The sequence below is a fragment of the Miniopterus schreibersii genome (genome assembly GCF_964146895.1).
Source record: "Miniopterus schreibersii genome assembly, chromosome: 4".
NCBI classification, from domain to species: domain Eukaryota; kingdom Metazoa; phylum Chordata; class Mammalia; order Chiroptera; family Miniopteridae; genus Miniopterus; species Miniopterus schreibersii.
In genome coordinates this window covers 18,030,324-18,057,718 of record NC_138105.1, presented here as the reverse complement: position 1 = coordinate 18,057,718, position 27,395 = coordinate 18,030,324, and the positions used below count along the sequence as shown (strand labels likewise).

General features: G+C 37.0%; 1 protein-coding gene across 12 annotated transcripts in view; it reads left to right on the top strand.

Moving 5' to 3' along the window:
- The window catches only part of LOC308555968 (protocadherin alpha-C2), a gene marked incomplete at its 5' end in the record, with an annotated part of 195,225 nt that overhangs the window by 117,555 nt on the left and 50,275 nt on the right, over nt 1–27,395 (top strand). The gene's annotated exons all lie outside the window — the stretch shown is intronic.

Here is a 27,395-nt window from a genome sequence, read left to right as displayed (position 1 = left end):
GCGCCAAAATTCCTGGTACAGGTAATAAATGACCTGCAATGTCTTTAAATCATTCCTTTTAGGAATTTCTTTAAGAAATCACTTAAAGCAATATCCCTTCATTAAAAAAATATTCTGGGTAACAGGTATGTGTAAGGCATTCTGATACCTAAAGTGGGAATGAAAAGTCTGTGAGTCTTTGCATAGTACAGCTTCATATCATGGAAGATGAGACATTTACTTAAACTTTACAATACAGGAGTAAAAATGATGATAACCTAAAAATAGATTGCCATGGATGTTCAAAGAAGGGAGAGAGAGAGCATGAGAGAACATGTGGTATGGAGGAGGGAATCAGATGGCTTTGTGACAGAGATGGGATTTGAATTGGATCTTGAATGATTTGCCATTTAATAAGATGCAGCATAGGCCATACTTTACATGAATATCATTTGGCAAAGGAGTCTTTTTTGAAAATAATACTCCACAACACAGCTAATAGCTCCACGCAGTATTAGTAAGTACGTGGAAATCATAAACATGACTCAGAACACCTATTTGTACTGATAGAAAGACGATGGCATTATTGTGTATAGGACCCAACAAGCTTTTATTTGTGTTTTAACGGATACATTTCACAAAAAAGACGAGTAATTGTTATGTCAGAAACATGGGTGTGTTCAAAGGTGCACTTACCATTCAAAGTCCATTCAACTTGGATTTACTATTATTATTATTTTAGAAGCCATTACACTTAGAAATAAGTAAACACCATATTTGAGAGTAATGCATAATAAAAGTTAAATTATTACAATACCTCAATTTATCCATAGCGGCCGTTGGCATTTCGAAACTTTTTGAATGAAGTGGGAGCAACTGGGAGAGCAATTTTACAATATTACTTTCCAACTTCTCACAGAGATCGTGTATAGAAGGGAAGGGGGTGTGCAGAAATTAGGGAAGGGAGTGGAAGACCCTTGTTTTACCATTCCAGGCAATAAGGGGGGGAGTGGATTATGGCATTTTCCTTCAAATCACGATGTTAACTGCAAAAAATAGATTTGCATCATTATAATTTTGCATATTTAATATTCTCACGTGATGTCATAGAATCCAGTACATTCGGCATGATTAGTAAGTAATTGCTGAATGCGTAATAAATTCAAGTTAGATGTGAACTCTGTACAGGGTAGAGGAGAGAACTTTAACTTATCTACTTTACATCTGTATATATAGCTAACAGTTTAAAGATCATTTTTTAATATATTATTTCAATGATTATTTTCTTCCTTATGATGTATAATAATGAAACAACATAACAGAGGGATTTTCTGGTCCTAAAGCAGCATGAAAAACCTCAGTGCTGTTTTCTGGGGCCAAATACGAGTCTAGTTTCTGTGGATAACAAAGTGATTAGTAGGAATGCACATCATTACATTTGAAATTTGCAGTGAATGCAATTTAAAATGCAATTAATTTTAAGGGAGAAAATTGATGCATAAAATGTTAATATTTCAGGTATCAAAACACAATGCATAAACTCTCACCATTTATTTTATTTCATTGCATTCTGTAACAAGGAGAGATGCGAATATAAGTAATGTCTATGAAATTTCAGAGTCAGGAATTGTTTGAGAAACACATTTTGACTAGACTAGAAAAGAAATATAAGTGATAGGAAAACCAATGGATCTGGAAGTTAGTAAGAAAACTAGCTACTTAAAAGGAAAAATATAACCTGGCCAGCCTGGCTCAGCAGTTGTGTGTGAACCCATGAACCAAGATGTCTCGGTTTGATCCCCAGTGGAGGGCGTGCAGGAGGCAGCCCATCAATGACTCTCTCTCATCATTGATGTTGCTCTCTCCCTCTCCCTTCTTCTCTCTGAAATCAATAAAAACATGGTAAAAATAAATAAATAAAAGGGAAAATATAGCTGTCCCCAATAGCCAAATTTTTACTTATATGAGTGATAAAGTAACAGAAATAGACTATTCATGCATGTGGGAATATGGGTCACCCCATTCATCCAGCTGAGCAGTCTTTTCTATCATTGTTGATATTTCACTTTTTAAGTAGTCCATTGTCTGCCAATAATTTCTGTGGGCTAGATATATCCTGATATATAAAGAAAGTATGATGCAATAAAACATGGGTTAAGTAACTTTTATCAAGCTGGAGTATTTGTGATTCACACAGGCATTTATTATTCACTTCTTGCTATCCAATTACATATTATTCAATCTTGATTCTTTAGAAAAGGATGCTTGTCATGGTGTTCATTGAGTGCTTTTATTGTTCAAGCAATAAAATATTGCTTGAATTTTATAATGTGTGTACCTGAGTCATACAGATCCATATTGATGCATGTGTTTATATTTTGTTCAAATTCTAAACTCTTCTGTCTTATTTTAGTTTACAATGTATTTTAACATAGTTTACAATATGGAAATATATCAGTTTAAGAAATTTAGGAAAACATTTATATCTATGTCTCTTCCATTGATAATATTTAACAGATATAAACAAAATTGGCCCACTGTGCAACAAGCAGACAACATGTGTCTCATGTCAATTTTTTCTGTTAAGATTCTTTTAAAAAAAATAAATTTTATTGATTTCAGAGAGGAAGGGAGAGGGAGAGAGAGAGAGAAAAGCATCAACGATGAGAGAGTCATTGATCGGCTCTCTCCTGCGCAACCCCTACTGGGGATCAAGCCCACAACCTGGGCATGTGCCCTGACCTGGAATCGAACCTCAGCCTCCTGGATCATAGTTCAATGCTCAGCCGCTGAGCCACACCAGCCAGGCTCTGTTAAGATTCTTAATGGGCAATTTAATTTTTTATGGATTGTTATCTAAGATGGTATCTCTGAGATATAAATTTCTACTTAGCATTTAAAATTAATTGCATTGGAAAATATTTTAGATATTTTTGTAGCAAAATGCACAGCTGTGTACAACTGACTTTATTAAATATTCCACATGAAAATGATAGTTTGAACGTACCAGTGTTATATTAGTGTGTTGTTCTTCTGGAATTAAAGTGTTTCTTTTGCCTGGCTATATAGCGTATAAGGTATTTCCCCTTTGCAGTGTGATTTATTAACAGAGTGGTAGGATGTTTTGGGCATTGTAGGTGTTTTTGTTAATAATATTCCATAAGTAGACTTTTCCATAGGCTAATTAGATGCTTTCTTATACTTATTTTAACTTTGAAACTGATAACCACATTTTGAAAAACTTTAGAGTGCTGTAGCTAAGGACACTTGCAGGGCATATGAAATATATTCAGATTTTTAGAATGTTTTTTTTAAAAATATATCTTTATTGATTTCAGAGAGAGGAAAGGAGAGGGAGAGAGAGAGATAGAAACATCAATGATGAGAGAGTCATTGATCGAGCCCACAACACAGGCATGTGCCCTGACCAGGAATCGAACCCTGATCGCCTGGATCCTAGGTTGACGCTCAACCCCTGAGCCACACCCTGCCGGGCTATATTCAGATTTTTAAAAATACCATGTAGACAGTACACTAATATTTGTTGTATAATAGAGAAACCTCAAACTATTAAAAAGGAAGGAAAAGAGCATTATATAACTTGAGCGGACAGAAGGAAAAAGCAATGCTTGGGAAAAGCATGAGAAAGTTTTAACAACACTGATAATGTTAATGCCCTATTGACTTGTGTTGTCTTCAGTATTTGCAGTTATAGGGAAACAATAATATTTCAAAGCCTAAAAACACTTAGTTGTGTTGGGATAAAGGTGTACTAAATTACTAAAAGGTTTTTACATTGCTCAAATGCACATGATGTGAATATCAGAAGTAACATTTGGTAGGATGTCAAGTGCATGTGGATCACAGTCTAGGATTTCGACTCAAGTATTATGGGAAGTAAGAGTTTTGTGAGTAAGCATTATTCTGAAAAACCTAAACTAAATGATAAAGGTGGTTACTCATTTTGTTCCTAATTTTAATGTACAAGATGAGAGTGGTTCAGGATATAAATAAATTCCATATTTCTTTTATACTGCATTTATGAAAAAGAATTAAGATAATAATTTCCTCCTCAAGCTATAAACACAGAAGGTCATCATTATATGTTCATCTGGAACTTGCCTCGGAATCTAGGCATGAATATGTAATCACAAAGTCTCCTGAGCTGCAGAGAAAGAGGAACATCTTTGGACCCCATCCCAAATTCTTGGCTATTCCCAGAGCTATCTGGTTGCCATCTACATATATACTATTTTCATAGCATAGCTGTAATGATATACCCTCAAAAATGTACTCTCTGAATTCAGGTACATTATACTTATTCTTTAGTATCTTTTTCAAAATGTTTTTATTAATTTCAGAGAGAGGAAGGGAGAGGGAGATAGAAACATCAATGATGGCCTGGCTGGCGTGGCTCAGTGGTTGAGCATGGACCTAGGATCCAGGAGATTGCAGTTCGGTTCCGGTCAGGGCACATGCCTGGGTCACAGGCTCCATCCCCGGTAGGGGGCGTGCAGGGGGCAACCGATCGATGATTCTCATCATTGATGTTTCTCTCTCCTCCTCTCCCTTCCTCTCTGAAATCAATAAAAGACATATTTAAAAAAAAGAAAAAGGAAACATCAACGACGAGAGAGTCATTGACTGGCTGCCTCCAGCACACCCCCTACTGGGGACCGAGCCAGCAACCAGGGCATGTGCCCTGACCGGGAATCGAACCTCCTGGTTCATGGGTTTATGCTCAACCACTGAGCAACACCGGCCAGGCATTCTTTAGTATCTTTGAGCAAAGATTTCAGCTGTTTTATTTAGACACAAAATGATGTTCATAGAAAATAAAACCAACCAATGAAGACATGTTAATAGTGGGTTTTTGCATGTATATTCATCACCTAAGACTGGCTCGTCATTTCCCTTTCTTATGAGGGTTTGGTATCAAGGCTTTGCTGGCTGTTAAACAAGTTAGAAGTTTTTCTTTCTTTCTTCTAGAGGACATGTTTGCTAAGGTTGGTGATATTTCTCTTTTAAATATTTAGTAGTAGTCACTGGTGATGCTCTCTGTTTTTTAGGTTTCCTTTGTGGGAAAGTTTTAAATCATGATATCACATTTCTTTATTAGTAATAAAATTATTTGTACTTTTATTTATTTAATTTTGTTTCTATAAATTTTGTTTTTCCAGAGGCATGTTACTTTCATCTAAAATTTCAAATATTCTGGCATAAAGTTGTTTCTAATGTTCTGTTCTAATCTTTTAAACGTTTGAGGATCTGTAGCAATATTTCCCTTTCCAATTCTGATGTTAGTTATTGTCACCTTCCATTTTCCTTAAGTAGATTTAGGAGTAGCAGTTTACTAACTATATTAGCCTTTTCAAGGACTAACTTTTGGCTTTTGGAATTCCCTTTCTTGTATATTTCCTTTCTATTTTACTGATTTTTGCTCTTAATTTTTGCCCTTCTATTTTCTTTATATTTGCTATTTGTTTTCTAGCTTCTCATTTAGCTTGCTGTCTTTCAAGTTTTGTTGTTTCTAATGTATGGGTTTGAAGCTGAAGTTTTTCCAGTAAGTGTGGTATTAGCTGCTCCACACAAATCTTATTTTTTTAAAAGTATATGTTTTTATTGATCTCAGAGAGAGGCAGGGAGAGGGAGAGAGAGATAGAAACATCAATGATGAGGGTCATTGATCGGCTGCCTCCTGCACACCCCCACTGGGGATCAAGCCCACAACCTGGGCGTGTACCCTGACCGGGAATTGAACCTCCATCTCCTGGATCCTAGGTCGATGCTCAACCACTGAGCCACGCCTGGCTGGGCCACAAATCTTATTTTTAAAAACGTTAATTGAAGTATAACATACATAAAGGCTCATATATTGAAAGTGTATGGCTTAATTCAAAGCCAACCTAATCAGGTAACCGCCACAGAGGTTGAGAAGAGCATTACATGCACCTCCAACCCCCCCCCCTCAGCCCTTCCCTTCTGAAATTTAACCATTACCATGAGTTCCAATACCATAGAAATAGAATTACATGGAATGATTATGTTTTTTCTGTCTGGCTCCTTTCACTCCACATTATACATGTGGTATCCATCCAGGCTGCTGTGTGTAGCAATAATTCATTCATTAAATTGCTGTATATTGCATTATATAAATACACCACTATTTATCCATTTTTATGTTGGACATTTTTTCATTTATTTTTTGCTATTATGAACAATTCTGCTATGAACATTTTTTCTAATGTCTTTTGGTGCACATATATTTGCATTTCTATTGGATTTGTAGCCAATAGTGGAAATTGCTTGGTTATTAGGTATGGGTGTGGTCAGCTTTAATAGATACTGCCAGCAGTTTCCCAGATTAGCTGTTCTAATTTCCTCTCCCACCAGCAGTGCCTGAGAGCTCCCGTTACTCCACATGCTTGTATTACGCAGCATAAGCAGCCTGTAAAACGTTCATCGTTAGAATGCTGTGCACTAGTGTCTCACTGTTTTTCTTTTAGTTCCAGATTTGTGTTACTTTTTCATGCAACGTAATAAGTGAATACTGAACAGTCTACATACGTGACTATTAAAATGCTAACACCACTCATCCCTCCCTTCCATTATATACTTTTTAAAAGTCAGGTTTATCGGTTGTTTGGGAGATATTGGTTCAAAGAGCTGTATAGATCTTCCAAGTGCAGACACATTATATTATACAATGACAAAAATATCACATAGCTGGGCTGATGTGGCTCAGAGGCTGAGCATCGACTTATGATCTGGGAGATCCCAATTCGATTCCTGGTCAGGGCACATGCCCGGGTTGTGGGCTCGATCCCCAGTGGGGGGTGTGCAGGGGGCAGCCGATCAATGACTCTCTCATCACTGATGTTTCTCTCTCTCCCTCTCCCTCCTCTCTCTGAAATCATTAAAGATATATATTTTAAAAAATCACATTCATCAATACCACCATTGATCTCATGGCAGTCTTAGTACTAGGGACAACAGCTCACAGTGAGCTCCAGCTGCTGTGGCTCAGCAGTTAGAGGGTCAGCCTGTGGACCCTTGGCTCTGCCTGGGCGGGGCATGAACTCGAGGCAGCCAATCTATGTGTCTCTTTCATACCGATGTTTCCCCCCTTCTCTCTCCCTGAAAAGCAATGGAAAAAATATCCCCAGGTGAGGATAAAAAACTCAAAACAAAACAAATAAAAAAAGAAAAGCCTGGCCGGGCATGGCTCAGTGGTTGAGCTTCGACCTAGGATCCAGGCGATTGGGGTTCGATTCCCGGTCAGGGCACATGCCCGGGTTGTGGGCACGATCAATGACTCTCTCATCATTGATATTTCTGTCTCTCTCTCTCTCCCTCTCCTTTCCTCTTTCTGAAATCAATAAATATATATTTTTAAAAAAAGAAAAAAAAGAAAAAGAAAAAACAAGCTCACAGTAGTGGACACAAGTTTTCCAAAATAATTCTGTCAAAATCTTAAATGCTGTCATTTGCAGCAAACACTGTCAGGTGCTTCCCTTGCAGTGGCAGACTCGTTGGTTCATTTTAAAGATAATGCCTGCTTTCTGGTATTACAAATACCCAGGTTCATCTTGTAAATTTCCTGTCTTAGAGCTGGAATCAACTATTCTCTAAGAACCCTTCAGTTGTTCTTTGTGGAAGATGATATTTAGGGATATAAGTGTTGAGTCAGTGTTTCTAGGTATTTCGGTTACTATGCACATTAAAAAAGATTTATACATCACAAGTTCAATGCTTATCTTTCCAAGTTCGGCACTATAAAGTTTTTACCCAACTTTGTCAATCTTACATTTGTATCTCCTTTTCACCACAACAAAAATCTCAGTTTTCATTGACATAAACATAATTACTCATTTGTTACCACACACTACTCAAACAACAGACTCAGAAAGCAGTACCGGCACCAGGCCAACAGTATGATTACAGTGACAGTTTAACATTTTTGCCATTCTTTTCATTTGTAGGGTATATCATCTCACTAGGCACATACGGTACAGATGATTGTATTTTAAAGTACCTTGGAATAGTTCATTTCTGTGAAGTTAAGCCACCAACTCTATCAGTTTTCTTTCAAATTTAGGGCTTGCTTTTTAAAACTTAATTTTTAATAGTAATGTGAAATATTTACATGGTTCTAATGTAAACTTATAAAACAAAGTATATTTTGAGAAGTCTAGCATCTACTATCGCTGTTCCTCCACTCTATTCCTTCTCTCCTCTTATAATCATATTTTATGATTTATCCTTTTACTACTTCTTTTTTAATGTAAGTATATGTGTATAAAATGTATAAGTATATATATATAAACAAATATATATGTATATGTCTATCTTCTACTTTTAAGATAAATTTTAATGTACAATACACATTCTTTCCCACTTTGCACTTTCACTTAAAAATATAAACCTAGGATCACCCCATAGTAACATATAGAAATATTCCTTGTTTCTTTTTTTTTTTCTTTCTTTTTCTTTTTTCTTTTTTAAATTTATCTTTATTGTTGAGAATAATACAGGTGTCCCATTTTTCCCCCCTCCACTTCACTCCCACCGCTCCCCAGGCCTTCACCTCGTTATTGTCTGTGCCCATGGGTTATGCATATATGCATATAACTTCTTTGGTTAATCTCTTCCCAAGCTCCACCCTCCTTCCCTTTTTCCTCTGAAATATGATCGTCTGTTGCATGTGTCAATGTCTCTGGATCTATTTAGTTCATCAGATTCTTTTGTTCATTAGCTTCTTCTTAAAAAAGACCCTTCAACTTTTCCTGTAGTGCTGGTATGGTGGTGATGAACTCCTTCAGCTTTTCCTTGTTTGAGAAGCTCTTTATCTGACCTTCAATTCTAAATGATAGCTTTGCTGGGTGGAGCAATCTTGGTTGTAGTTCCATGTTTTTCATCACTTTGAATATTTCTTGGCACTCCCTTCTGGCCTGCAAGGTTTCTGTTGAGAAATCAGCTGACAGTCATATGGGTGCTCCCTTGTAGGTAACTAATTGCTTTTCTCTTGCTGCTTTTAAGATTCTCTCTTTGTCTTTAACCTTTGGCATTTTAATTATGATGTGTCTTGCTGTGGGCCTCTTTGAGTTCCTTTTGTTTGGGACCCTCTGTGCTTCCTGGACTTGTAAGTCTATTTCTTTCCCTAGGTAGGGGAAGTTTTCTGTAATTCCTTTTTCAAATAGGTTTTCAATTTCTTGGTCTCTTTCTTCCCCTTCTGGCACCCCAAAAATACAAATGTTGGGCGTCTTGAAATTGTCCCAGAGGCTCCTTATACTATCTTCATATTTCTGGATTCTTTTTTCTTTTTGCTCTTCTGGTTGGGTGTTTTTTGTTTCCTCATGTTCCAAATTGCTGATTTGATTCTCAGCAGCCTCTACTCTACTGTTGATTCCATGTAAATTATTCTTCATTTCAGTTCCTGTAGCCTTCACTTCAAATTTGTACTTTATTATGTTATTGATTTTCTCCATTATTTCCCTAATAGTCTGCTTAAATATCCTTATAAACAAAATTCTGAACTCTGTATCCGTTAGCTTGCTTGGATCTATTTCATTTAGTTCCTCTTCTAGAGATTTCTTCTGTTCTTTCCTTTGTGATGTTTCTTTGCCTCTGCATTTTCGCTGATTCCTGGTGTTTGTTTCTATGTATTAGGTAGAGCTGCTATGTCTCCTGGAATTTGTAGAGTAGCTTTGTGTAGCAGGTATTCTATAGGGTCCAGTGGCTCAGCCTCCCCAGTGACCTGAGCTGGGCCTTCTAGGTGCTCCCCTGTGTGGGCTGTGTGCACTGTCCTGTTGTAGTTGAGCCTTGGTTGCTGTTGGCGTCCCTGGGAGGAATTGACCCCCTGGCCAATCAGCTGTGAGGACCAGCTGCAACTACAACCAAAGAGCTGCTGTGCTGGAGACACCCCTATGGATCAGGATTTACTTAATGGGGCTTTGATGTTCACCAAGTGCGTCCCTTGAGTGTGTCACTGGTGGATGTGGTAGGGTTGTAATCCAGTGTGGTTGAGTCTGACCACCAGGTGCACTGTCTCTGGGGCCTCCCGGCAGGTGCAAAGTCAGCCTCTGGCAGTTCCTTGCCCAGGGCCACCCAGCATGAGCTACTTAGCAAGCCCTAGTTGGCTGCTACTTGTGCTGAGCTTGGAGGTGTCCAGGAGAGGCCAAGCTATGAGCCAATGCAGGCTGCCGCTAGTGGCAGGCCTGGGGCCACTTACCAAGCCCTATGGGGCCCACTGATGCCTATTGGAGAGATTTTAGGAAAGTCCTAAGCATGAGGCTCAGGAGCCCACTTATAGAAAAGCCACTGGAAATGGCCTGGATGAGCTTGCAGGTGGGGAGGGGCGGGGCCTCTGGGAATCAGGGGGCGGGGCCAAAGGTGTGAGTCAGGTGCCGGTGATTCAAATATGGCGCCTGTCTGCGGGCTGTGCGGGGAGGACTCGCCAAAGGAGCCATGGCCTCCGCCAGCCCTTCTGCCTGGGAGGAAGCCGCCCCTCCACCTCTCGCCGGGATCTCAGGCAGGTTAGTTCCTCCCCAAGTGTCCCAGGTCCTTTCAAGCTGCTGCCCGGCGCTGGGCTCAGAGGGAGCGTCCGAGTGAGTCCTGCGCGGGCCCTTTGAGAGCTGCTGCTGGGGTCCTGCAGCCTCCTCGACCCTCAGGGACAGTCCCCGCTGGGTTCACAGCCCGGAGTTGTGGGGCCGTCTCTTCCCGACCTGGAGCCCTGGGCTGGGGGCCTGCTGTGGGGCTGGGACCCCTCACTCCTCCAGGAAACACCCGCCGCCGAGCTGTCCTTCCCGGGTTTAAACCGCGGCTCTGGGTGTGGGCCCGCGGCCGCGTCTCTGCGATTCAGCCCCGATGCGCCCGCGTCTGCGCCCCTCCTACCGGTCTTGGTGCTTGTTCAGGTCCCTGGTTGTGGGGCTTCCGTTCAGCCAGATTTCAGGAGGTTCTGAGCGATGGTTGTTCTGTATTTTAGTTGTAATTTTGATGTGGTTGTGGGAGGCGGCATGTGCAGCTGTTACCTACGCCGCCATCTTATTTCTCCCCCCTTGTTTCTTAATATCTTTTGATTAACAGAAGCTCCTAATTTTAATGAGATACAGTTTATCAATATTTTCTTTTTTACTCAGTATGCTTTCTATCCTTTTAAAGAAAATGTAACCTACTTAAGGCCATGGAGATATGCTCCTATGTTATCTTCTAGAACACTGCTGTCCAGTAGAACTTTCTTATATGTTGAAATTTTCTATTTCTGCATATATATGACATATGGCTACTGAGCACTTGGAATGTGGCTAGTTGAAACCATGGGGCTGAATTTTTAATGTTACTAATTTTAAGTAATTTAAACTTAACTTTGAATAGCCATATCTGGTTATTGGTTGCCATGGTTCTAGCATATTTCTTGTTTTAACTTGCATTTAGATTCTTAAATCCACCTGAAATTGTTTTTTTAAGTATGGTGTAATGTAGGAGCTGAGATTCAGTTTTTTACTTGTGTAAATCCAGTTGGATTTTCTACATACTCAGCATCATTAAATAAAAAGACCATCCTTTTCTCACTACTCTGCAGTGCTACCTATGTCATCAAGCAAGTGACTATTTCTGGGCTCTGTATTGTTTCATTGGTCTATTTATCTATTCTTATGTCAATTCTTATGCCATCCTCTGCTAAATACAGTAACTTTTAATAAGTATTGATATAGAATTGTGTAAGTTCTACTTTGTTCCTCTGCTTCAAGATTCATTTAGTTTAAGATTAATTTTTGGCCCTTTGCATTCTATATATATTGTAGAATCAGTTTGCCAACTTCTGCCAAAAATCCTGTTCTGATTTAAATTGGTATTACATTAAATCTGTAGAAAATACAGGACATTTTGACATGCTTTATTTGGATTTTTATTGATTATGTAAAAATATGGGGTTTAGTGACATAATGACAATATGTCCATAAACATCTCTTACATTAGCATGATATATTCTTCTATTTATTTTATTTATTTTCTTTTAATATTTATGTGTGTTTGCATGAGTGTGTGTGTAGAGATATTGTACAACTTTCATTAAATATTTGATGTTTTGATGCTATTTAAACATTTTCACTTCATATTTTGTTTTTGCTGCAGGTAGATAGATATAAAATTGATTTGTATGTAACTTTGTATCCAGTGTCCTTGCTAAATTTATTATTATTATTTAAATAATTAAAAAATATTTTTATTAATTTCAAAGAGAAGAAGGGAGAGGGAGAGAGAAAAACATCAATGAGAGTCACTGATTGGCTGCCTCCTGCATGCCCCCTGCTGGGGATCGGGCCCGCAACCGGGGCATGTGCCCTGTCTGGGAATCAAACTTCGATCTCCTGGATCATAAGTTGATGCTCAACCACTGGGCCATGCCAGCTGGGCTAAATTTATTTTTAAATTTCACATTTTTATATTGTTTTGTATTTTCTACATATACTGTCATGCCATCCCTACATAATGTTAGTTTTATTTATTTATTTACTTTTTAACCATATAGTTTTCTTGTTTTATGGTTTTGTGGCATTGTTGAGTTGAAATGATGATAGTAGGTAGTCTTGTCTGTTTCCTGATCTCAGAGAGAAAGTTCTTAATATTTAATATGAAACATATTATTTGATTTTTTCATAGACCCTTTATCAGGTTAAGGAAATTTCCTTCCCTTTCTTACTTACTAAGAGTTTTTAAAACCATGAATGGCTGTGAAATTTATTATGCTTTTATGTTTATTGAGGTGATCATATGATTTTTATCCTTTTATTTTATTCAAATTATGTATTATATTAGTTGATTAAAGAATACTAAACCAATCTTGCATCTTTGGTATAAACCCAGGTTGGTTGTGATGTATTATCCTTCTCATATTACTGGATTTAGTTTCCTAACATTGTGCTTAGAATTTTAAAAATCTGTGTTTATGATAGAAATTGGCTTGTAATTTTCCATTTATGTAATGTTTTTGTTAGGTTTGTTATCAAAGCTATGTTGATCTCATATAATAAGTTAAGAATAATTACCTCTTTTTCACTTATTTGAAAAGTGTGTGTAAATTAGTATTTTTTTCTCCCATAAACATTTAGAAGAGATAAAAATGAAGCCTTATAGGACTAGAGTTCTCTTCATGAAAATGTTTTTAATTATAAATTCAATATCTATAATAGTTATAGAAATATACAGGTCTGTGTCTCTAGTTATATCATTTTGGTTAATTGTGTTTTCCAATAAATTTGTGAATTTAATATAAATTTTATAATGTATGGGCTTAAAGTTGTTCATAATATTTCTTATTATTTTAGTGCTGTAGGTAGCATAGTGATTTTTTTTTTTTTACATTCCTCACATTGGTATTTTTTTCTCTTGTTTTGATACAAGTTTTACCATAGATATATTGATTTTATTAGTTATCTCAATGAACCATCTTTTGACCACCAGAAAATAGAATACATATTACTTTAATTAATTTATTTTATTATTATTATTTTTTAAATTTATCTTTATTGTTGAGAGTATTACAGGTGTCCCATTTTCCCCCCAATTGACCCCCTCCACCTCCCTCCCACTCCCTCCCCAGGCCTTCACCCCATTATTGACTGTGTTCATGGGTTATGCATATATGCATATAACTTCTTTGGTTAATCTCTTCCCACCCTCCACCCCCCTTCCCTCTTCCCTCTGAAATATGGTCATCTATTGCATGCCTCAGTGTCTCTGGATCTATTTAGTCTGTCAGATTCTTTTGTTCATTAGCTTCTTCTTAAAGAAGACCGTTCAACTTTTCCTGTAGTGCTGGTCTGGTGGTGATGAACTCCTTTAGCTTTTCCTTATCTGAGAAGCTCTTTCTCTGACCTTCAATTCTAAATGATAGCTTTGCTGGGTAGAGCAATCTTGGTTGTAGTTCCATGTTTTTCATCACTTTGAATATTTCTTGCCACTCCCTTCTGGCCTGCAAGGTTTCTGTTGAGAAATCAGCTGACAGTCATATGGGTGCTCCCTTGTAGGTAACTAATTGCTTTTCTCTTGCTGCTTTTAAGATTCTCTCTTTGTCTTTAACCTTTGGCATTTTAATTATGCTGTGTCTTGGTGTGGGCCTCTTTGGGTTTCTCTTGTTTGGGACCCTCTGTGCTTCCTGGACTTGTAAGTCGATTTCTTTCCCCAAGTAGGGGAAGTTTTCTGTAATTATTTTTTCAAATAGGTTTTCAATTTCTTGCTCTTTTCTCTTCTTCTGGCACCCCAATAATATGAATGTTGGGCCTCTTGAAGTTGTCCCAGAGGCTCCTTATACTACCTTCATATTTCTGGATTCTCTTTGCTCTTCTGGTTGGGTGATTTTTGTTTCCTCATGTTCCAAATTGCTGATTTGATTCTCAGCAGCCTCTACTCTACTGTTGATTCCCTGTAAATTATTCTTCATTTCAGTTCCTGTAGCCTTCATTTCAAATTGGTACTTTATTATGTTATTGATTTTCTCAGCTATTTCCCTAATAGTATGCTTCAACATCCTTATAAACAAAATTCTGAACTCTGTATCCGTTAGCTTGCTTGGATCTATTTCATTTAGTTCCTCTTCTAAAGATTTCTTCTGTTCTTTCATTTGTGACATGTTTCTTTGCCTCCACATTTTTGGTGCTTGCAGTTGTTTGTTTCTATGTATTAGGTAGAACTGCTATGTCTCCTGGAATTTGTACAGTGGCTTTGTGTAGTAGGTGTCCTGTAGGGTCCAGTGGCTCAGCCTCCCCAGTGACCTGAGCTGGGCCTTCTAGGTGCTCCCCTGTGTGGGCTGTGTGCACTGTCCTGTTGTAGTTGAGCCTTGGTTGCTGTTGGCGTCCCTGGGAGGAATTGACCCCCAGGCCAATCAGCTGTGAGCACCAGCTGCAAATACAGCCAAAGAGCTGCTGTGCTGGAGACACCCCTATGGAGCAGGATTTACTTAATGGGGCTTTGGTGTTCACCAAGTGTACCCCTTGAGTGTGTCACTGGTGGATGTGGTAGGGTTGTAATCCAGTGTGGTCGAGTCTGACCACTAGGCGCACTGTCTCTGGGGCCTCCTGGGAGGTGCAAAGTCAGCTTCTGCCAGTGCCTTGCCCAGGGCCACCCAGCATGAGCTACTTAGCAAGCCCTAGTTGGCTGCTACTTGTGCTGGGCTTGGAGTTGTCCTGGAGATGCCAAGCTATGAGCCAATGCAGGCTGCCGCTAGTGGCAGGCCTGGGGCCACTTACCAAACTGCATGGGGCCCGCTACTGCCTATTGGAGAGATTTTAGGAAAGTCCTAATCATGAGGCTCGAGAGGCCACTTGCATAGAAAAGCCACTGAAATGGCCTGGATGAGCTGCAGGTGGGGAGGGGCGGGGCCAAAGGTGAGAGTCAGGTGCTGGTGATTCAAATATGGGGTCTGCCTGCCGGCTGTGTGCGGGAAGGACCCGCTAAAGGAGCAATGAGCTCTGCCAGCTCTTCTGTCTGGGAGGAAGCTGCCCCTCCAGCTCTCACCCGGATTTCAGGCAGGTTAGTTCCTCCCCGAGTGTCCCGGGTCCTTTCAAGCTGCTGCCCAGCACTGGGCTCAGAGGGAGAGGGTCCGAGTGAGTCCGTGTGTGGGCCCTTTAAGAGGAGCTGCTGGGGCTCCCACAGCCTCTGGGACCCTCAGGGACAGTCCCCGCTGGTTTCACAGCCTGGAGTTGTGGGGCCGTCTCTTCCCGACCTGGAGCCCTGGGCTGGGGGCCTGCTGTGGGGCTGGGACCCCTCACACATCCGGGAAACCCTGGCCACTGAGATTTTCTCTCCAGTTTAAACTGGGTCACCAGGTGTGGGCCCGCATCCCGTTCCCAGTATTCAGCCCCAATCCGCCCTCGTCTATGCCCCTCTTCCCAGTATCAGTGCTTCTTCTGCTCCCTGGTTGTAGGGCTTCTGTTCAGCCAGATTTCAGGAGGCTCTGAGTGATGGTTGTTCTGTATTTTAGTTGTAATTTTGATGTAGTTGTGGGAGGCGGCAGGTGCAGCTGCTACTTACGCCACCATCTTGTTTCTCCACATATTGCTTTTAAATTAGCAATAATAAGACTGACAATTAAGCTCTCAAGAAAAAAAGGAAGCCAAAAAAACAGTAAAGTCACATCTTTAAAGGGCTTAAACAAAACATCTGCAAACCTAGAATTTTATACCAAGCAAAAATATCTATCAAAAAGGAAAGTAAATAAAAATATTTTCAAATGAACCCAAACTGAGGAAATGTATCCCAAGAAGATCTGCAGTGAGGGAAATAGTAAGAGATTTCTTTAGGTTTATGGACAATATTCCCAGGTAGAAGCATAGAAATGTGTGAAGGAAGGGAAGGAGGGAAGGGAAGGCAGAAAGAAGGAAGTAGAAGAGGTACTATATTCACTGAATAAAACAACGATAATGCATAGAATTTAAAATATGAAAAGAACTGAAATATATTAAAATAATAACAAAAAATATGAAGAGAGGTAAGTAGAATTAAAATATTTTAAGGCCACTGCCTGTCCTGGACATGATAAAAGTAAAAATTTATGTTAGACTTTAGTAAGTCAAGAATGCATGTTTTGTCTCCTAGTGTAATCCGTTTAAAATATTAAAAGACTGTGTAGCCAATAAGTTAATAATAAAGAGACAATAGGATAAAATACACTTAATTAATCTGAAAGAAGGGAAAAAAAGGAAAAAGGCAAGTTAGAACAGGTGGAATTAAAAAATAGTAAGATGACAGATTTAAATCCAAGTATATCAGTAGTTATATAAATGTAAACAGACTAAAGCCTCCAATTAAAAAATATGGTCAGACTGGTTATAAATTAAACAACCACATGTCAATAATTAGGCACATCTTTATTAAAAGTATAAAGAAAGGTTTAAAGTAAAAGAATGGAAAGAGATACCATGTAAACACTTATCAAAAGGAAATTGTATAGCTAGCTATACAAATATCACTTATAGTAGACCTTCAGATGAGAAACCTTATGGGTAGAAATAGGACATTACATAATAGTAAGAGGGTCAATTCACCAGGAAGATAAAACAATTGTAAATTTTAGTGCAATAATACCATCTTTAATTACATTAAGCAATAATGGCTGAACTCTAAGGAAAAATAGAGAAATTAATAACCAGAATGGGAAGTTTTAACATACTTTGTTCAGAAAGAGAACAAGGAGACAAAAGAAAACCAATAAAGTTGTAGAAGATTTGAATAATAGGAATAATAAACGTGTGTATGTATAAACTCACACAACAACTGCAGAATACAAATTCTTTTAAAATGCTATGGTACATTTACCAAAATTAAACATCATCTGGGCCATAAAGGAAGTCTCAGTAATTCAGTCACAAATTTTCATATGTAATATTTTCTTTATGAAGTACTATATTTTCTAATTTCCTTTGTGATATCTTCTTTGACCCATAGACTATCCAGCAGTATGTTTTGTCAATATCTAAATGCATAGAGATATTCTACACACATATGTATAGATAATCTGTAATTTTTTGGCTATAGATTTCTTCTTCTCACTGTCATCAAATCACATCCAGTGTGATTTTAATTCTTTAATATTTGTTGAAATTTGCTTTGTGGCCCGTTATAGTCATTTTTTGAAAAACTTTTTTGTTGTTGAAATATAATATACATATAGAAAAGTGCACACATCACAAATGTTCAGGTGGGTAAATGTCCACCAATTGAATATGCCTGTGTAACTAGCACACAGATTGAGACACATTATCAGCACACCAGAAGCTTCAGTCACAACCCCCAAGGTAATCACTATCCTGGCTTCTAACAGCCTTGACTAGTTTTACTGTTTTTACACTTTACATATGGGGAATTATACAACATATACATGTTTCTAAATATGATTATTTGTGAGATTCATCCGTATTGCTGTGGGCAGCTGCATATCATTTATTCTCATTGTATAGCGTTTCAGGCTGTGAATGGTCAATTTTTGTAAATGCTCTGCATGTTCATGAAAAAGCAGTCTACTGAAATTGCCTGCAGTAGTGCTCTGTATATGTCTGTTATGTCATTTGCTCATTGTGTTCTTCATCTATTCTGTTTTTTATTCTTTTTATTTGACTTTTTATGCAACTGAGAAAGTTATGTTAAAGTGTCCCGTTATGAATGGTGAATTGTATTTCTCCTTGGATTTCTGCCCAATTTTTGCTTCATATATTTTTAGGCTATTTAATTTAATTTAGATAGTTAACCAAACTTAAATTTGTAATATTTTCCTGCTAAAATGGAACTTAACATAATGAAATGACCCTCTTTATGTCTACTTCACCTGAGATGAACTGCGTTAGTTTTTGTTGCCCTGAAATGTCATTATTGATAGATATTTCCCCCTGGTTGTAGCTTCTAGGTTGGCATTTATTTCCATTTGGCACATTAAAGTTATCTCCTCACTATCTTCTAGGTTCCACTGTCTCATTGTGCTATTTTATGAGTAATTTCTTATCTTTTTTCAATTTTACTAATTTTGTCTTCTTGTGTGTCTGATATGTTATTAAAAGTATCCCCTGAATTTGTTTTATTTTAGTTATTATGTTTTTCATTTTTTAAAATTCAAATTATTGTTCAAATCTGCTAGACATTTTTTATCATTTCTTGTTTCTTTAAATATTTTCAAGCTGGCTTTTTAATTCTTTAACTATATTAAATCTCCATCTAATAATTCCAGAGTCTGAAGTCTGCAGGCGTGTTTCTGCTGTGTGCTGCTCCAGCAGGGTTGTTTGTTTTATTCACAGCTCCCTATTTCCACATGTGCCAGATTTTATTTTGCCTTGTGATGGTCATTAACTTGAAAACAATATTTGTCAGAATATCTTGAGATCTTGAATGAAAGGTGCCTTCCTTCAGGATAGATTTTTGTTTACATTTGAATAGTACCAGTTGTAAACCACTTTAAACCAAATTCAAGACTTGAGGGCCCTTGACTGCTTAGACTACCATGTATGCCCAGCTGAAAATCTGTAGGATGTACAGTTTATAGGATTTTTTTCCTTTTGTGTTTTCCTTATGTCCTGGTTGGTGCCAGTAAAGCTCCCCAGCCGTTCCCTGGGCTAGGGGATAGGTAGGTTTAGTTTTGGTACATCATCACTTGGAGAGTATAGTCCTTGGGGATCCCAATTAATGCAGATGCTGTAGGACTCCTTATCTCATGACCATTCTGGTCCTTAATTTCTGTCTTCCTCCCCCCCCAAGTTCTGAGTTTATGTCCAACTTTGTGTTAGCAAATGCTTTTAAAACAAAACAAAGTTCAATATTCTGCTCGCTTCTCTGGGTTTAAGTTTCCTCCAGAATTTGTCCTCACAGTTCCCCATTATCTTGTCAGATTTTCAGTGCTTTTAAGATAATTGTTTTAATGTTTTATCCAGAATATTTAGTTGCTTTCAGTAAGATGGTTGCTCTGAATAATTTAGGCTGCCATTACCTAAAATTTCCTATCATATACAGTTTTATCATCAGCAGATTACATCTAAGTAATATAAAAATACTTTTATGTATGTTTAAAAATATTTGGATTACTTTTCATTTGAAAACAATAGTATATTAATTTTCCCCAAACCCTGATAGGGAAATTTAAATCTCATTATTAATTTTAGAAAAACTTAATTTACTATGAAATACTTAGTAACTGAACCAAGAGAGCACATGCTTTCACTTAAAACATTCAGAGATAATAAAATTTTATTAAAGGTGGTATTTGTGGTTTTACTTGACCTAAAACAATTTCTATATTTCTCTATTCTAGTCCATTTAACATATTTTTGAGCATGAGACCCTCAAAATGTGGAGACAAATAATTTATAATCCATAGCATTAAAAGATATCCAACAATAAACAAGTCAGCCATCAATTATGATAGAATCGGTTTTGAGCTATAATTGAAACAAATATATGCTCTCCAGGAAGCTTCGAAGGGAAGCAACTAACTCAGCTGGTGTTTGATGAGGGGTGGGGGCAGGCAAGGAAATCTTTTCATGTAAGATGTCTTTCTGGCAGAATATTAATGGACAATTTGGGAAGCAAGGAGGTAGAGTGGAGAGTGAGCATTTCAGTCAGAGCAAAACCCATGAAGGCCTAGAGGAATGGGAAAGCGTAAGAGAGGCTGAAAATAGTTCGATTTGGGCCGAGCACGCTGTGAACACATAGGCACGGGAGAAGCTGGAGCTAGACAGCTACATGAGAGTCAGATAAAGATTCTTCAGTGCAATGCTCAGGACTTTAGATTTTATCATGAGGAGACAGGGAGCCAGTAAGGATGAAGAAAAAAATCTAAAACTAAATTTCCCATTAAAGATCATTACATGATCATCGCCGATATTTTGGGAAAAGAAATTATGTGTAATCCCAATATTCAAGTACAGTCACAATGATATGTTTTTACAGCTTCTTTTAAAAAAACATGTTCCATGCATATTTTTAAAAATAGTTGTAATTATATTATAAATTATTGTTTTATTATAAAGTTAATTTATCCTTAATATAGAATATAACAAAATTTAGAAAAGCATGTGTATTTTTTTAAATTTTATTTTTGTTTAAAATATTACAGATGTCCCTTTTTCTCCCCAATGAGCCGTTGCACCCCGTCCCATCCCCCTCCCCAGTCCCTCTCCCCGCCATTGTCGGTGTCCTTGGGTTGTGCATATATGCATATAAATTCTTTGGTTACTCTCTCTCCCTCCACCCACCCGCCCTCCTCCATCCCTCTGACATTCATCAGTTTGATCTATGCTTCCAGGTCATTCAATCTATTCTGTTCATCAGTTTATTAAGTTCTTTAGATTCCACGTATAAGCAAGATCATGTGATGTTTTTCTCTGCCTGGCTTATTTCACTTAGCATAATTTTCTCCAGGTCCATCCATACTGTCCCAAAGGGTACGAGATTCTTCTTTACAGCTGTGTAGTATTTCATGGTGTAGAATGTCCCACAGCTTTTTTATCCACTCATCTACTGATGGGCACTTGGGCTGTTTCCAGATCTTAGCTATTGTAAACTGTGCTGCTATGAACACAAGGGTGCATATATTCTTTCTGATGAGTGTTTCAGGATTCTTAGGATACATTCCTAGGAGTGGAATCACTGGGTCAAAAGGCAGCTCCATTTTTAATTTTTTGAGGAACCTCCATACTGTTTTCCATAGTGGTTGTACCAGTCAAGCATGTGTATTTTAAAATCATGCTCCTTTCTCACTAACATTGTTACATAAGGTTTTATGTTATTATAAACTCTTAATCAGCATAATTTTAATGACTATATACATTCCACAAACAGTATGTATTATAATTTTAATTATTTCCAGATTTTAAAATATGACTATATAAATTAAGTTTACATTAATATATATGTGCACTAAGAATGGTGAACTGTGATAAGAAAAGTAAACACTACAAGACAAAAATGATGATGCACAGGAACAAGCACTTATCCAGGAGAAATTGGTAATGGCCCAATTGAAGACATCCAAACTTACTAACAATAAAAGAAATGGAAAAAAAAGGGTTTTTCTTCCTACAGAGATTGGTTAAAAAAAAAAAAAGATAAAGACTGACAATACTCAAACTTCATTAAAGTTTTAGAAAACAGACACTTGGAATGAATGTAAAATTCTAGACCTTTTTGAAGGCAGCTTGACAATATCTATTAAAATTTAAATATTCAGATTTTTTACCCATAATTTTTAATATGCATGGATTCTACAAAACATTGCCACAGTATATACAGAAAAAAGTACAAAGATGATCATTGTAATATTATGTCACAGGAAAAATTTGGAAACAACATAAATGTCTAAGGGAATTTGTTTTTTAAAATGTTTCTACAATTGTTCACTTTTCTTATCAGTCTAAAAGAGCTCTTTGTATATTATGAAAATTAAGCCTTTGTCATATGAGTTACACACATTTTGCCAGTTTTTATTGTAAAATTTTTTATTATGTTTTATTCCAATAAAAAGTTTTAAGTAAAAAGAGACTGGCAAACTGTGTACTTGGGAAATCAAAGTAAGTTGATTAAAAATTATTTGAATTATCTTGCATCAAGTCATAAGTAAAAGGTAGATTTTGTGCATCCAAATAATTAGTTTTTATATTTTCCAATAGTTAAAAATATAAAATGGCAAAGAGATCTATTTTAGAACAGCCATAAGCATAAAAGACCTAGGAATGACTTTAATGAGAAATGTGAAGGAAAAGTGTAAAATTTTGTTGAAAAATATTTAAAAATCTTATATAAATAGAGTGGTATAACACATTCTTAAATGGAATGTTACAAAAGTGTATTTTCTCAAAGTTAGTTGGCTTTGGTCCTGTGTCAATAAAAATTCCAGTGGGATTATTATTTTACCTTAACATGGCAACCTTCTTTCCCTAACATTTACCTCTGAGAATAGCATGAAGAAAATTTTTAAAAAATGGAAAGACTTTAAGATGTAGAAGTCTTATTATCAGAATTAAATTTTGCTAAGACATTATTAGTACTATTATGTAGTACTGATTGGACAGGGCTACTGTGGAGAAAGGAGATTAAAGTACCATTAAGGTATCCAGGTAAGAAGTACTGAAGATTTAAGTTGAGGCTAGAGGAAAGGAATTTAATATGCTATCAGGGGTAGACTTGATAGGGCTTCATTACTAAATGTGAGGGATATAGGAAAATAAATAGATGATTTCAAGGTTTGTGGAAATGATGAGTTCAGTTTGGAAATGTCATCTAAATAGAGTTAGACAGTAGTCAGTTGAATTTGTTGATCTGAGGGAGGTCTAAATTCTAAATAAAGATTTTTAATCATTTGCATAAAAGTGATCATTGAGGCCTGGAGTGTGAATGAAACTATTAGTGAAAAATGTATAAAATGGAGAGAAAAGAAATGAGGGACAAGGTCAGCATCTTGTGGACCACACTTAAAGTTGAGAGAATGCTAGTCCACAGTCTAATGAAGAAGAATCAGTAGGAGTTGTAGGGAAGAATTCAGGAGGGATGCTTTATCCAAATAAAAAGAGGAAAGTTTCAGGAAAAAGAGGTTGGTTGCAGTTGTAGGGAGTCACAGAAAAGTCAAGTAAGAAGAAGTCACTAAATTATTTATTGGGTTGGTCATTATGATGTCATTGAACACTTTAGCAAAAGCAGTATCAGAAGTGTGGTCAGAAGCAGTGAATTAAAGAATTGAAGGTAGTTAAACAGTTACCTTCAAAGGAGGGTTCATCAGATTGGGATGTAGAAGGGTTTCTTCTTACAGGTAAAGGAGACTTGAGTGGGTTCATATATAAAGGACAGAGGGCTAGTGGAAAAGGTTGAAGATCAGAAGAGTTGCTAATTAAAGCACTGATGTCCCTTAGGTGCTGGGAAGGAACATATTTCCAACTTTAAATGATTTAATCAATTGTTTGGGCATTTGGGGATTACAGTTTTTCTGATTTCTGTAGAGATCACTTCAGAATTTTCCTGCAGTGTACAGGGTTCTACTCGAGTGTGGATCTGGGGTCCATCCTACATACTATGTATTCTACACATTCTAACCAGAGCAAGTTGAGGGTGTAGAAGGAAAAATTGATTAGCTATGATGTCTCTCAACTTCCATTTAACTAAAAATCAAACAGGTCTAAATTGGCAGTGTGCTCCCTGTGGAAAGCAAAGAGCCTTATAACTTTGAGAGCATAAGCATTAGCCTTTGCTTGTTATATGGAGTGTATTCAAATTCTTTGCCCCTTATGATTGAGCTGAGTACCACATTATTATTGAGTTGTAAAAGTCTCTACATAAGTTCTCTATCAGATATATGTTCTGTACTGCAGAGATCTCCTCCTGCTCTGTGGCTTGCCCATTCCTTTTCTTAATAGTGTCATTTGAAAACCAAAGTTTTAAATCATATGATGAGGGTAAATTATTTTTTGTTTTATGATTCATGTCTTTTGTCTACTTAAGAAACTTTTGCTTACCTCAAGTTTAGAAAGACTTTTTCTATGTTTTCTTCTAGAACTTTTATAGTTTTAGCTTTTAGATTTAGTTCTATGATTCATTAAGTTAATTTTTGAGAATGGTATGAGGTAAATGTCTAGCTTTATTTTTCCCTATTTGAATATCTAATGTACCATTTTTTGAAAAGAGCTACTTTTTATCGAATTATCTTGGAATCTTTGTCAAATATCAATGGGCCATATATATATGGGCCTCATCCTGGACTGTTTCATTCCTTTGATCCATATGTATATCTTTTTAAAAAAACAAAAATCACATTTATGTTGAAATAAACTATACAAAATTGACTTTCTTCACCAAAAATAACAGCAATATTTTCCGTATTATTCCTAGATAGCCACAGAACACATTTTTGTAGGTTTTCCAGATTTTGCTTATAAATCAAAATGAGGCAGAAGATAGAGTCATGGAAAAATGCTAAAAGAATAAAACAGGCAAATCAGTTGTCCATATCCATGGCCTCTGATCCTGTCTTGACCAACATATACCTGCTAAAAAGTTGAGAAAGATACAACCTTATTAAATATAGTTACACAGTAATAGCTACTTTAAAATCATTGTCTGCTAATTCCAGCATCTACATCATCTAAAGTTTGGCTCTTTGATGTTCCTTACCCTTGAAAATGCATCACATTTTCCTTTTTCTTTGTATGTTAAGTAATTTTGAATTATATCCTGGATATTATAAATATTAGGTTGTAGAGACTCTGAATTCTGTTATATTCCTCTGAAGGGTGTTCCTGTTTTTGTTTTAGTAGAGAATAAATTTGGTTAGACTACATACGCAAAACTCTCTCTTGATTGTGATGAGAAATAGTTCAATATTCAGTTTAGTTCTTTTAGCTTTAGCCTTAGCTCTCTATATGTTACTCAGGGGTCTCCAGGGATGTACAAAGAATTCAAGTACAGAATGTAAAGATCCCTTTCTCTGGCTCTCTTTACTGGAGAATCCCCCTCCCCCAACCACCAATCTCCAGTGGTTGTGGTTGCTACTGGTTTCTTCCCCTGTTCCTCATGCTGAAGACTATCTCTCAGAGCTTTAACTCTCCTGCTGTGCCACAACGAATGGCCTGTCGTCAGACCAAAAAGCAACAAAACAGTCAACTTACTCCATAGTAATCCCTTTCTCCAAATTTGAGCTCCTTCCCACCGCTTCATTTCTGCTTGCTTTCGTTTACTCTCAAGAGCTCTCAGAGAGTTGCTTTATATATTTGCCCAGAGGTTACAGTTGTTATCTCTGGAAATGCCTATCTGTTATGAACTTACTTAGATATACCCAAGAATTAAGTTTAATAATTTCTTTATCTCTAGATAAAGGGTTGAATGAATGTTTGGAGAGTTAGATATCAAAAAATGCATATTCTTGCCTGGCTCACATGGATCAATGGTTGAGCTTCAACCTATGAACCAGTAGGTCACAGTTTGATTCCTGGTCAGGTCGCATGCCTGGTTGTGGGCTGGATCCCCAGTAGGGGGCGTGCAGGAAACAGCCGATCAATGACTCTCTCTCATCATTGACTTTTCTATCTCTTTCTCCCTCTCCCTCCCTCTCTGAAATCAATAAGAACATATTTTTTTTTTAAAAGAAAAGAAAAATAGAAATACATATTCTTAAAGGAACATACTTTAACCCTGATGGGTATGGGGTAAAGATGATATAGAAACACTATGAAAAAACCAGTCAATTTAAGTAAAATTAATTCAAAGAAGTGAGATGACTTTTTCAGTAAGCATTTAGGTATGTATCGGAGTCATAAGAAGTATGTTATAATATGAGACCTTTTTATTAAGGAAAACAAAATATTGCTGTAAACATGATTCTGTGTTTCATTATGAATTAAGAATTTTTGAGACAAATCAGAAGTAAGTGAATTGGCTCATTTAACATTAATGGAGAGTAAATAGGCATAAAAATTTGGGGAAACATATTGGCATGTCTAACTAAGATTAAAATGTATATACTTTTAACCAAGCACCTCTCAGAATAAACACACAGGCATATACATGCACATACTTTTGGAAATGTACCTAAATATTCAATCATAATGTCAAAATAAATTATGAAATAGCCATATAATGAATCTTATGCAGCCATTACTAAGATGTAACAGAATTACATGTACTGACACAGAAGGATGCCCATCATAGATGTTAAGTAAAAATGAAAAAAGCAAAGTTTCATTACAGTATGTAAAGTGTGGTTACATTTTGGTAAAGTATACAAATGCACATATTTACATATGCATGCATAAAAGTCTAGAGGGATATAATTATAATTATCCGTTAATGGTGTAGTCTGCAAGAGAATGGGATTTGAAAGGACTTTCAGTTTTTTTTGCTTTTTACAATTTTGGAAGGATTGAATTTTGTACAAGCAGCATATATTTTTAATATTATTGAATCTAAACATAACTAGAAGGCCAAGAAAAAAATAAAAATAAATCACACAGGAAGTATTAGTAAAATTTATCTTTAAAAGCCTCGAATATATGGCTATTTGCATTCACTTGTACAAAAAGCATATATGTGAACAAGAGAGGCTTAAAAAAAAAATAGCAGTATAAGCAAATATACTTTACTGGCTAGTGATCCACAGGTGTTTTGCCTTCGTTAGCTGCTTCTAGGAATATCCAGAACCTCAAGTACACTTTGCTTTGGGTAGGACATCAATTCTGTACAACTTTGGAACCACTTCAGGAAGGGGCTTACATTTAAGAAACAAGGAGCATCACTGCAGCAGAAAAAGAGAGTGAGGTCAGCATGGGAGGTGCTATTAAAGGGTAAAGGATAACTGCTCCACAGTGCCCAGCGTCTGCTTTCATTCAGAAGATGTTTATTCATTTGCCATTTTAAATTCATCCACCCAGACCTTTCTGCTGATCTTCAAACTCTCATACCCTGTGATCCAGCATCTCTGCTTGGTTTTCTCACAGGCAATTCCCACATGTCTAAAAACTGAACTGTTGATTTCCAGGCCTGCTCAGCCTATCTCTTCCAACAGTCTATTTAGAAACTGATACTACTGTCCACTTAGTTCTTTATGCCAGAAACTGGGGAGACGTTCTGAACAGGTTCCTTTGTCAAGGGGAAGTTGTCCTCTCATTAATTGGTCCTGTAAATTCTCTCTCTGAAATTTAGCTTACAGGTGTCGATCTTCCACTGACAACCATGATCTTGGTCCACAACACCATCTGATTTCCCTTGGAGGGATGCAAGAGCCTTGTAACTGGTTTTCCTGCACCCCTACCCTCATCCCTGCTCTCAAAAGACCATTTTCTATACAGCAATTATGATAAGATTCTTAAATATATATTGGATGATCTCACACCCCTTATGAAAACCTACAGTGGCTTGCCTTGGAAGACATGGAATAAAATCCAACTCTTTAGGGT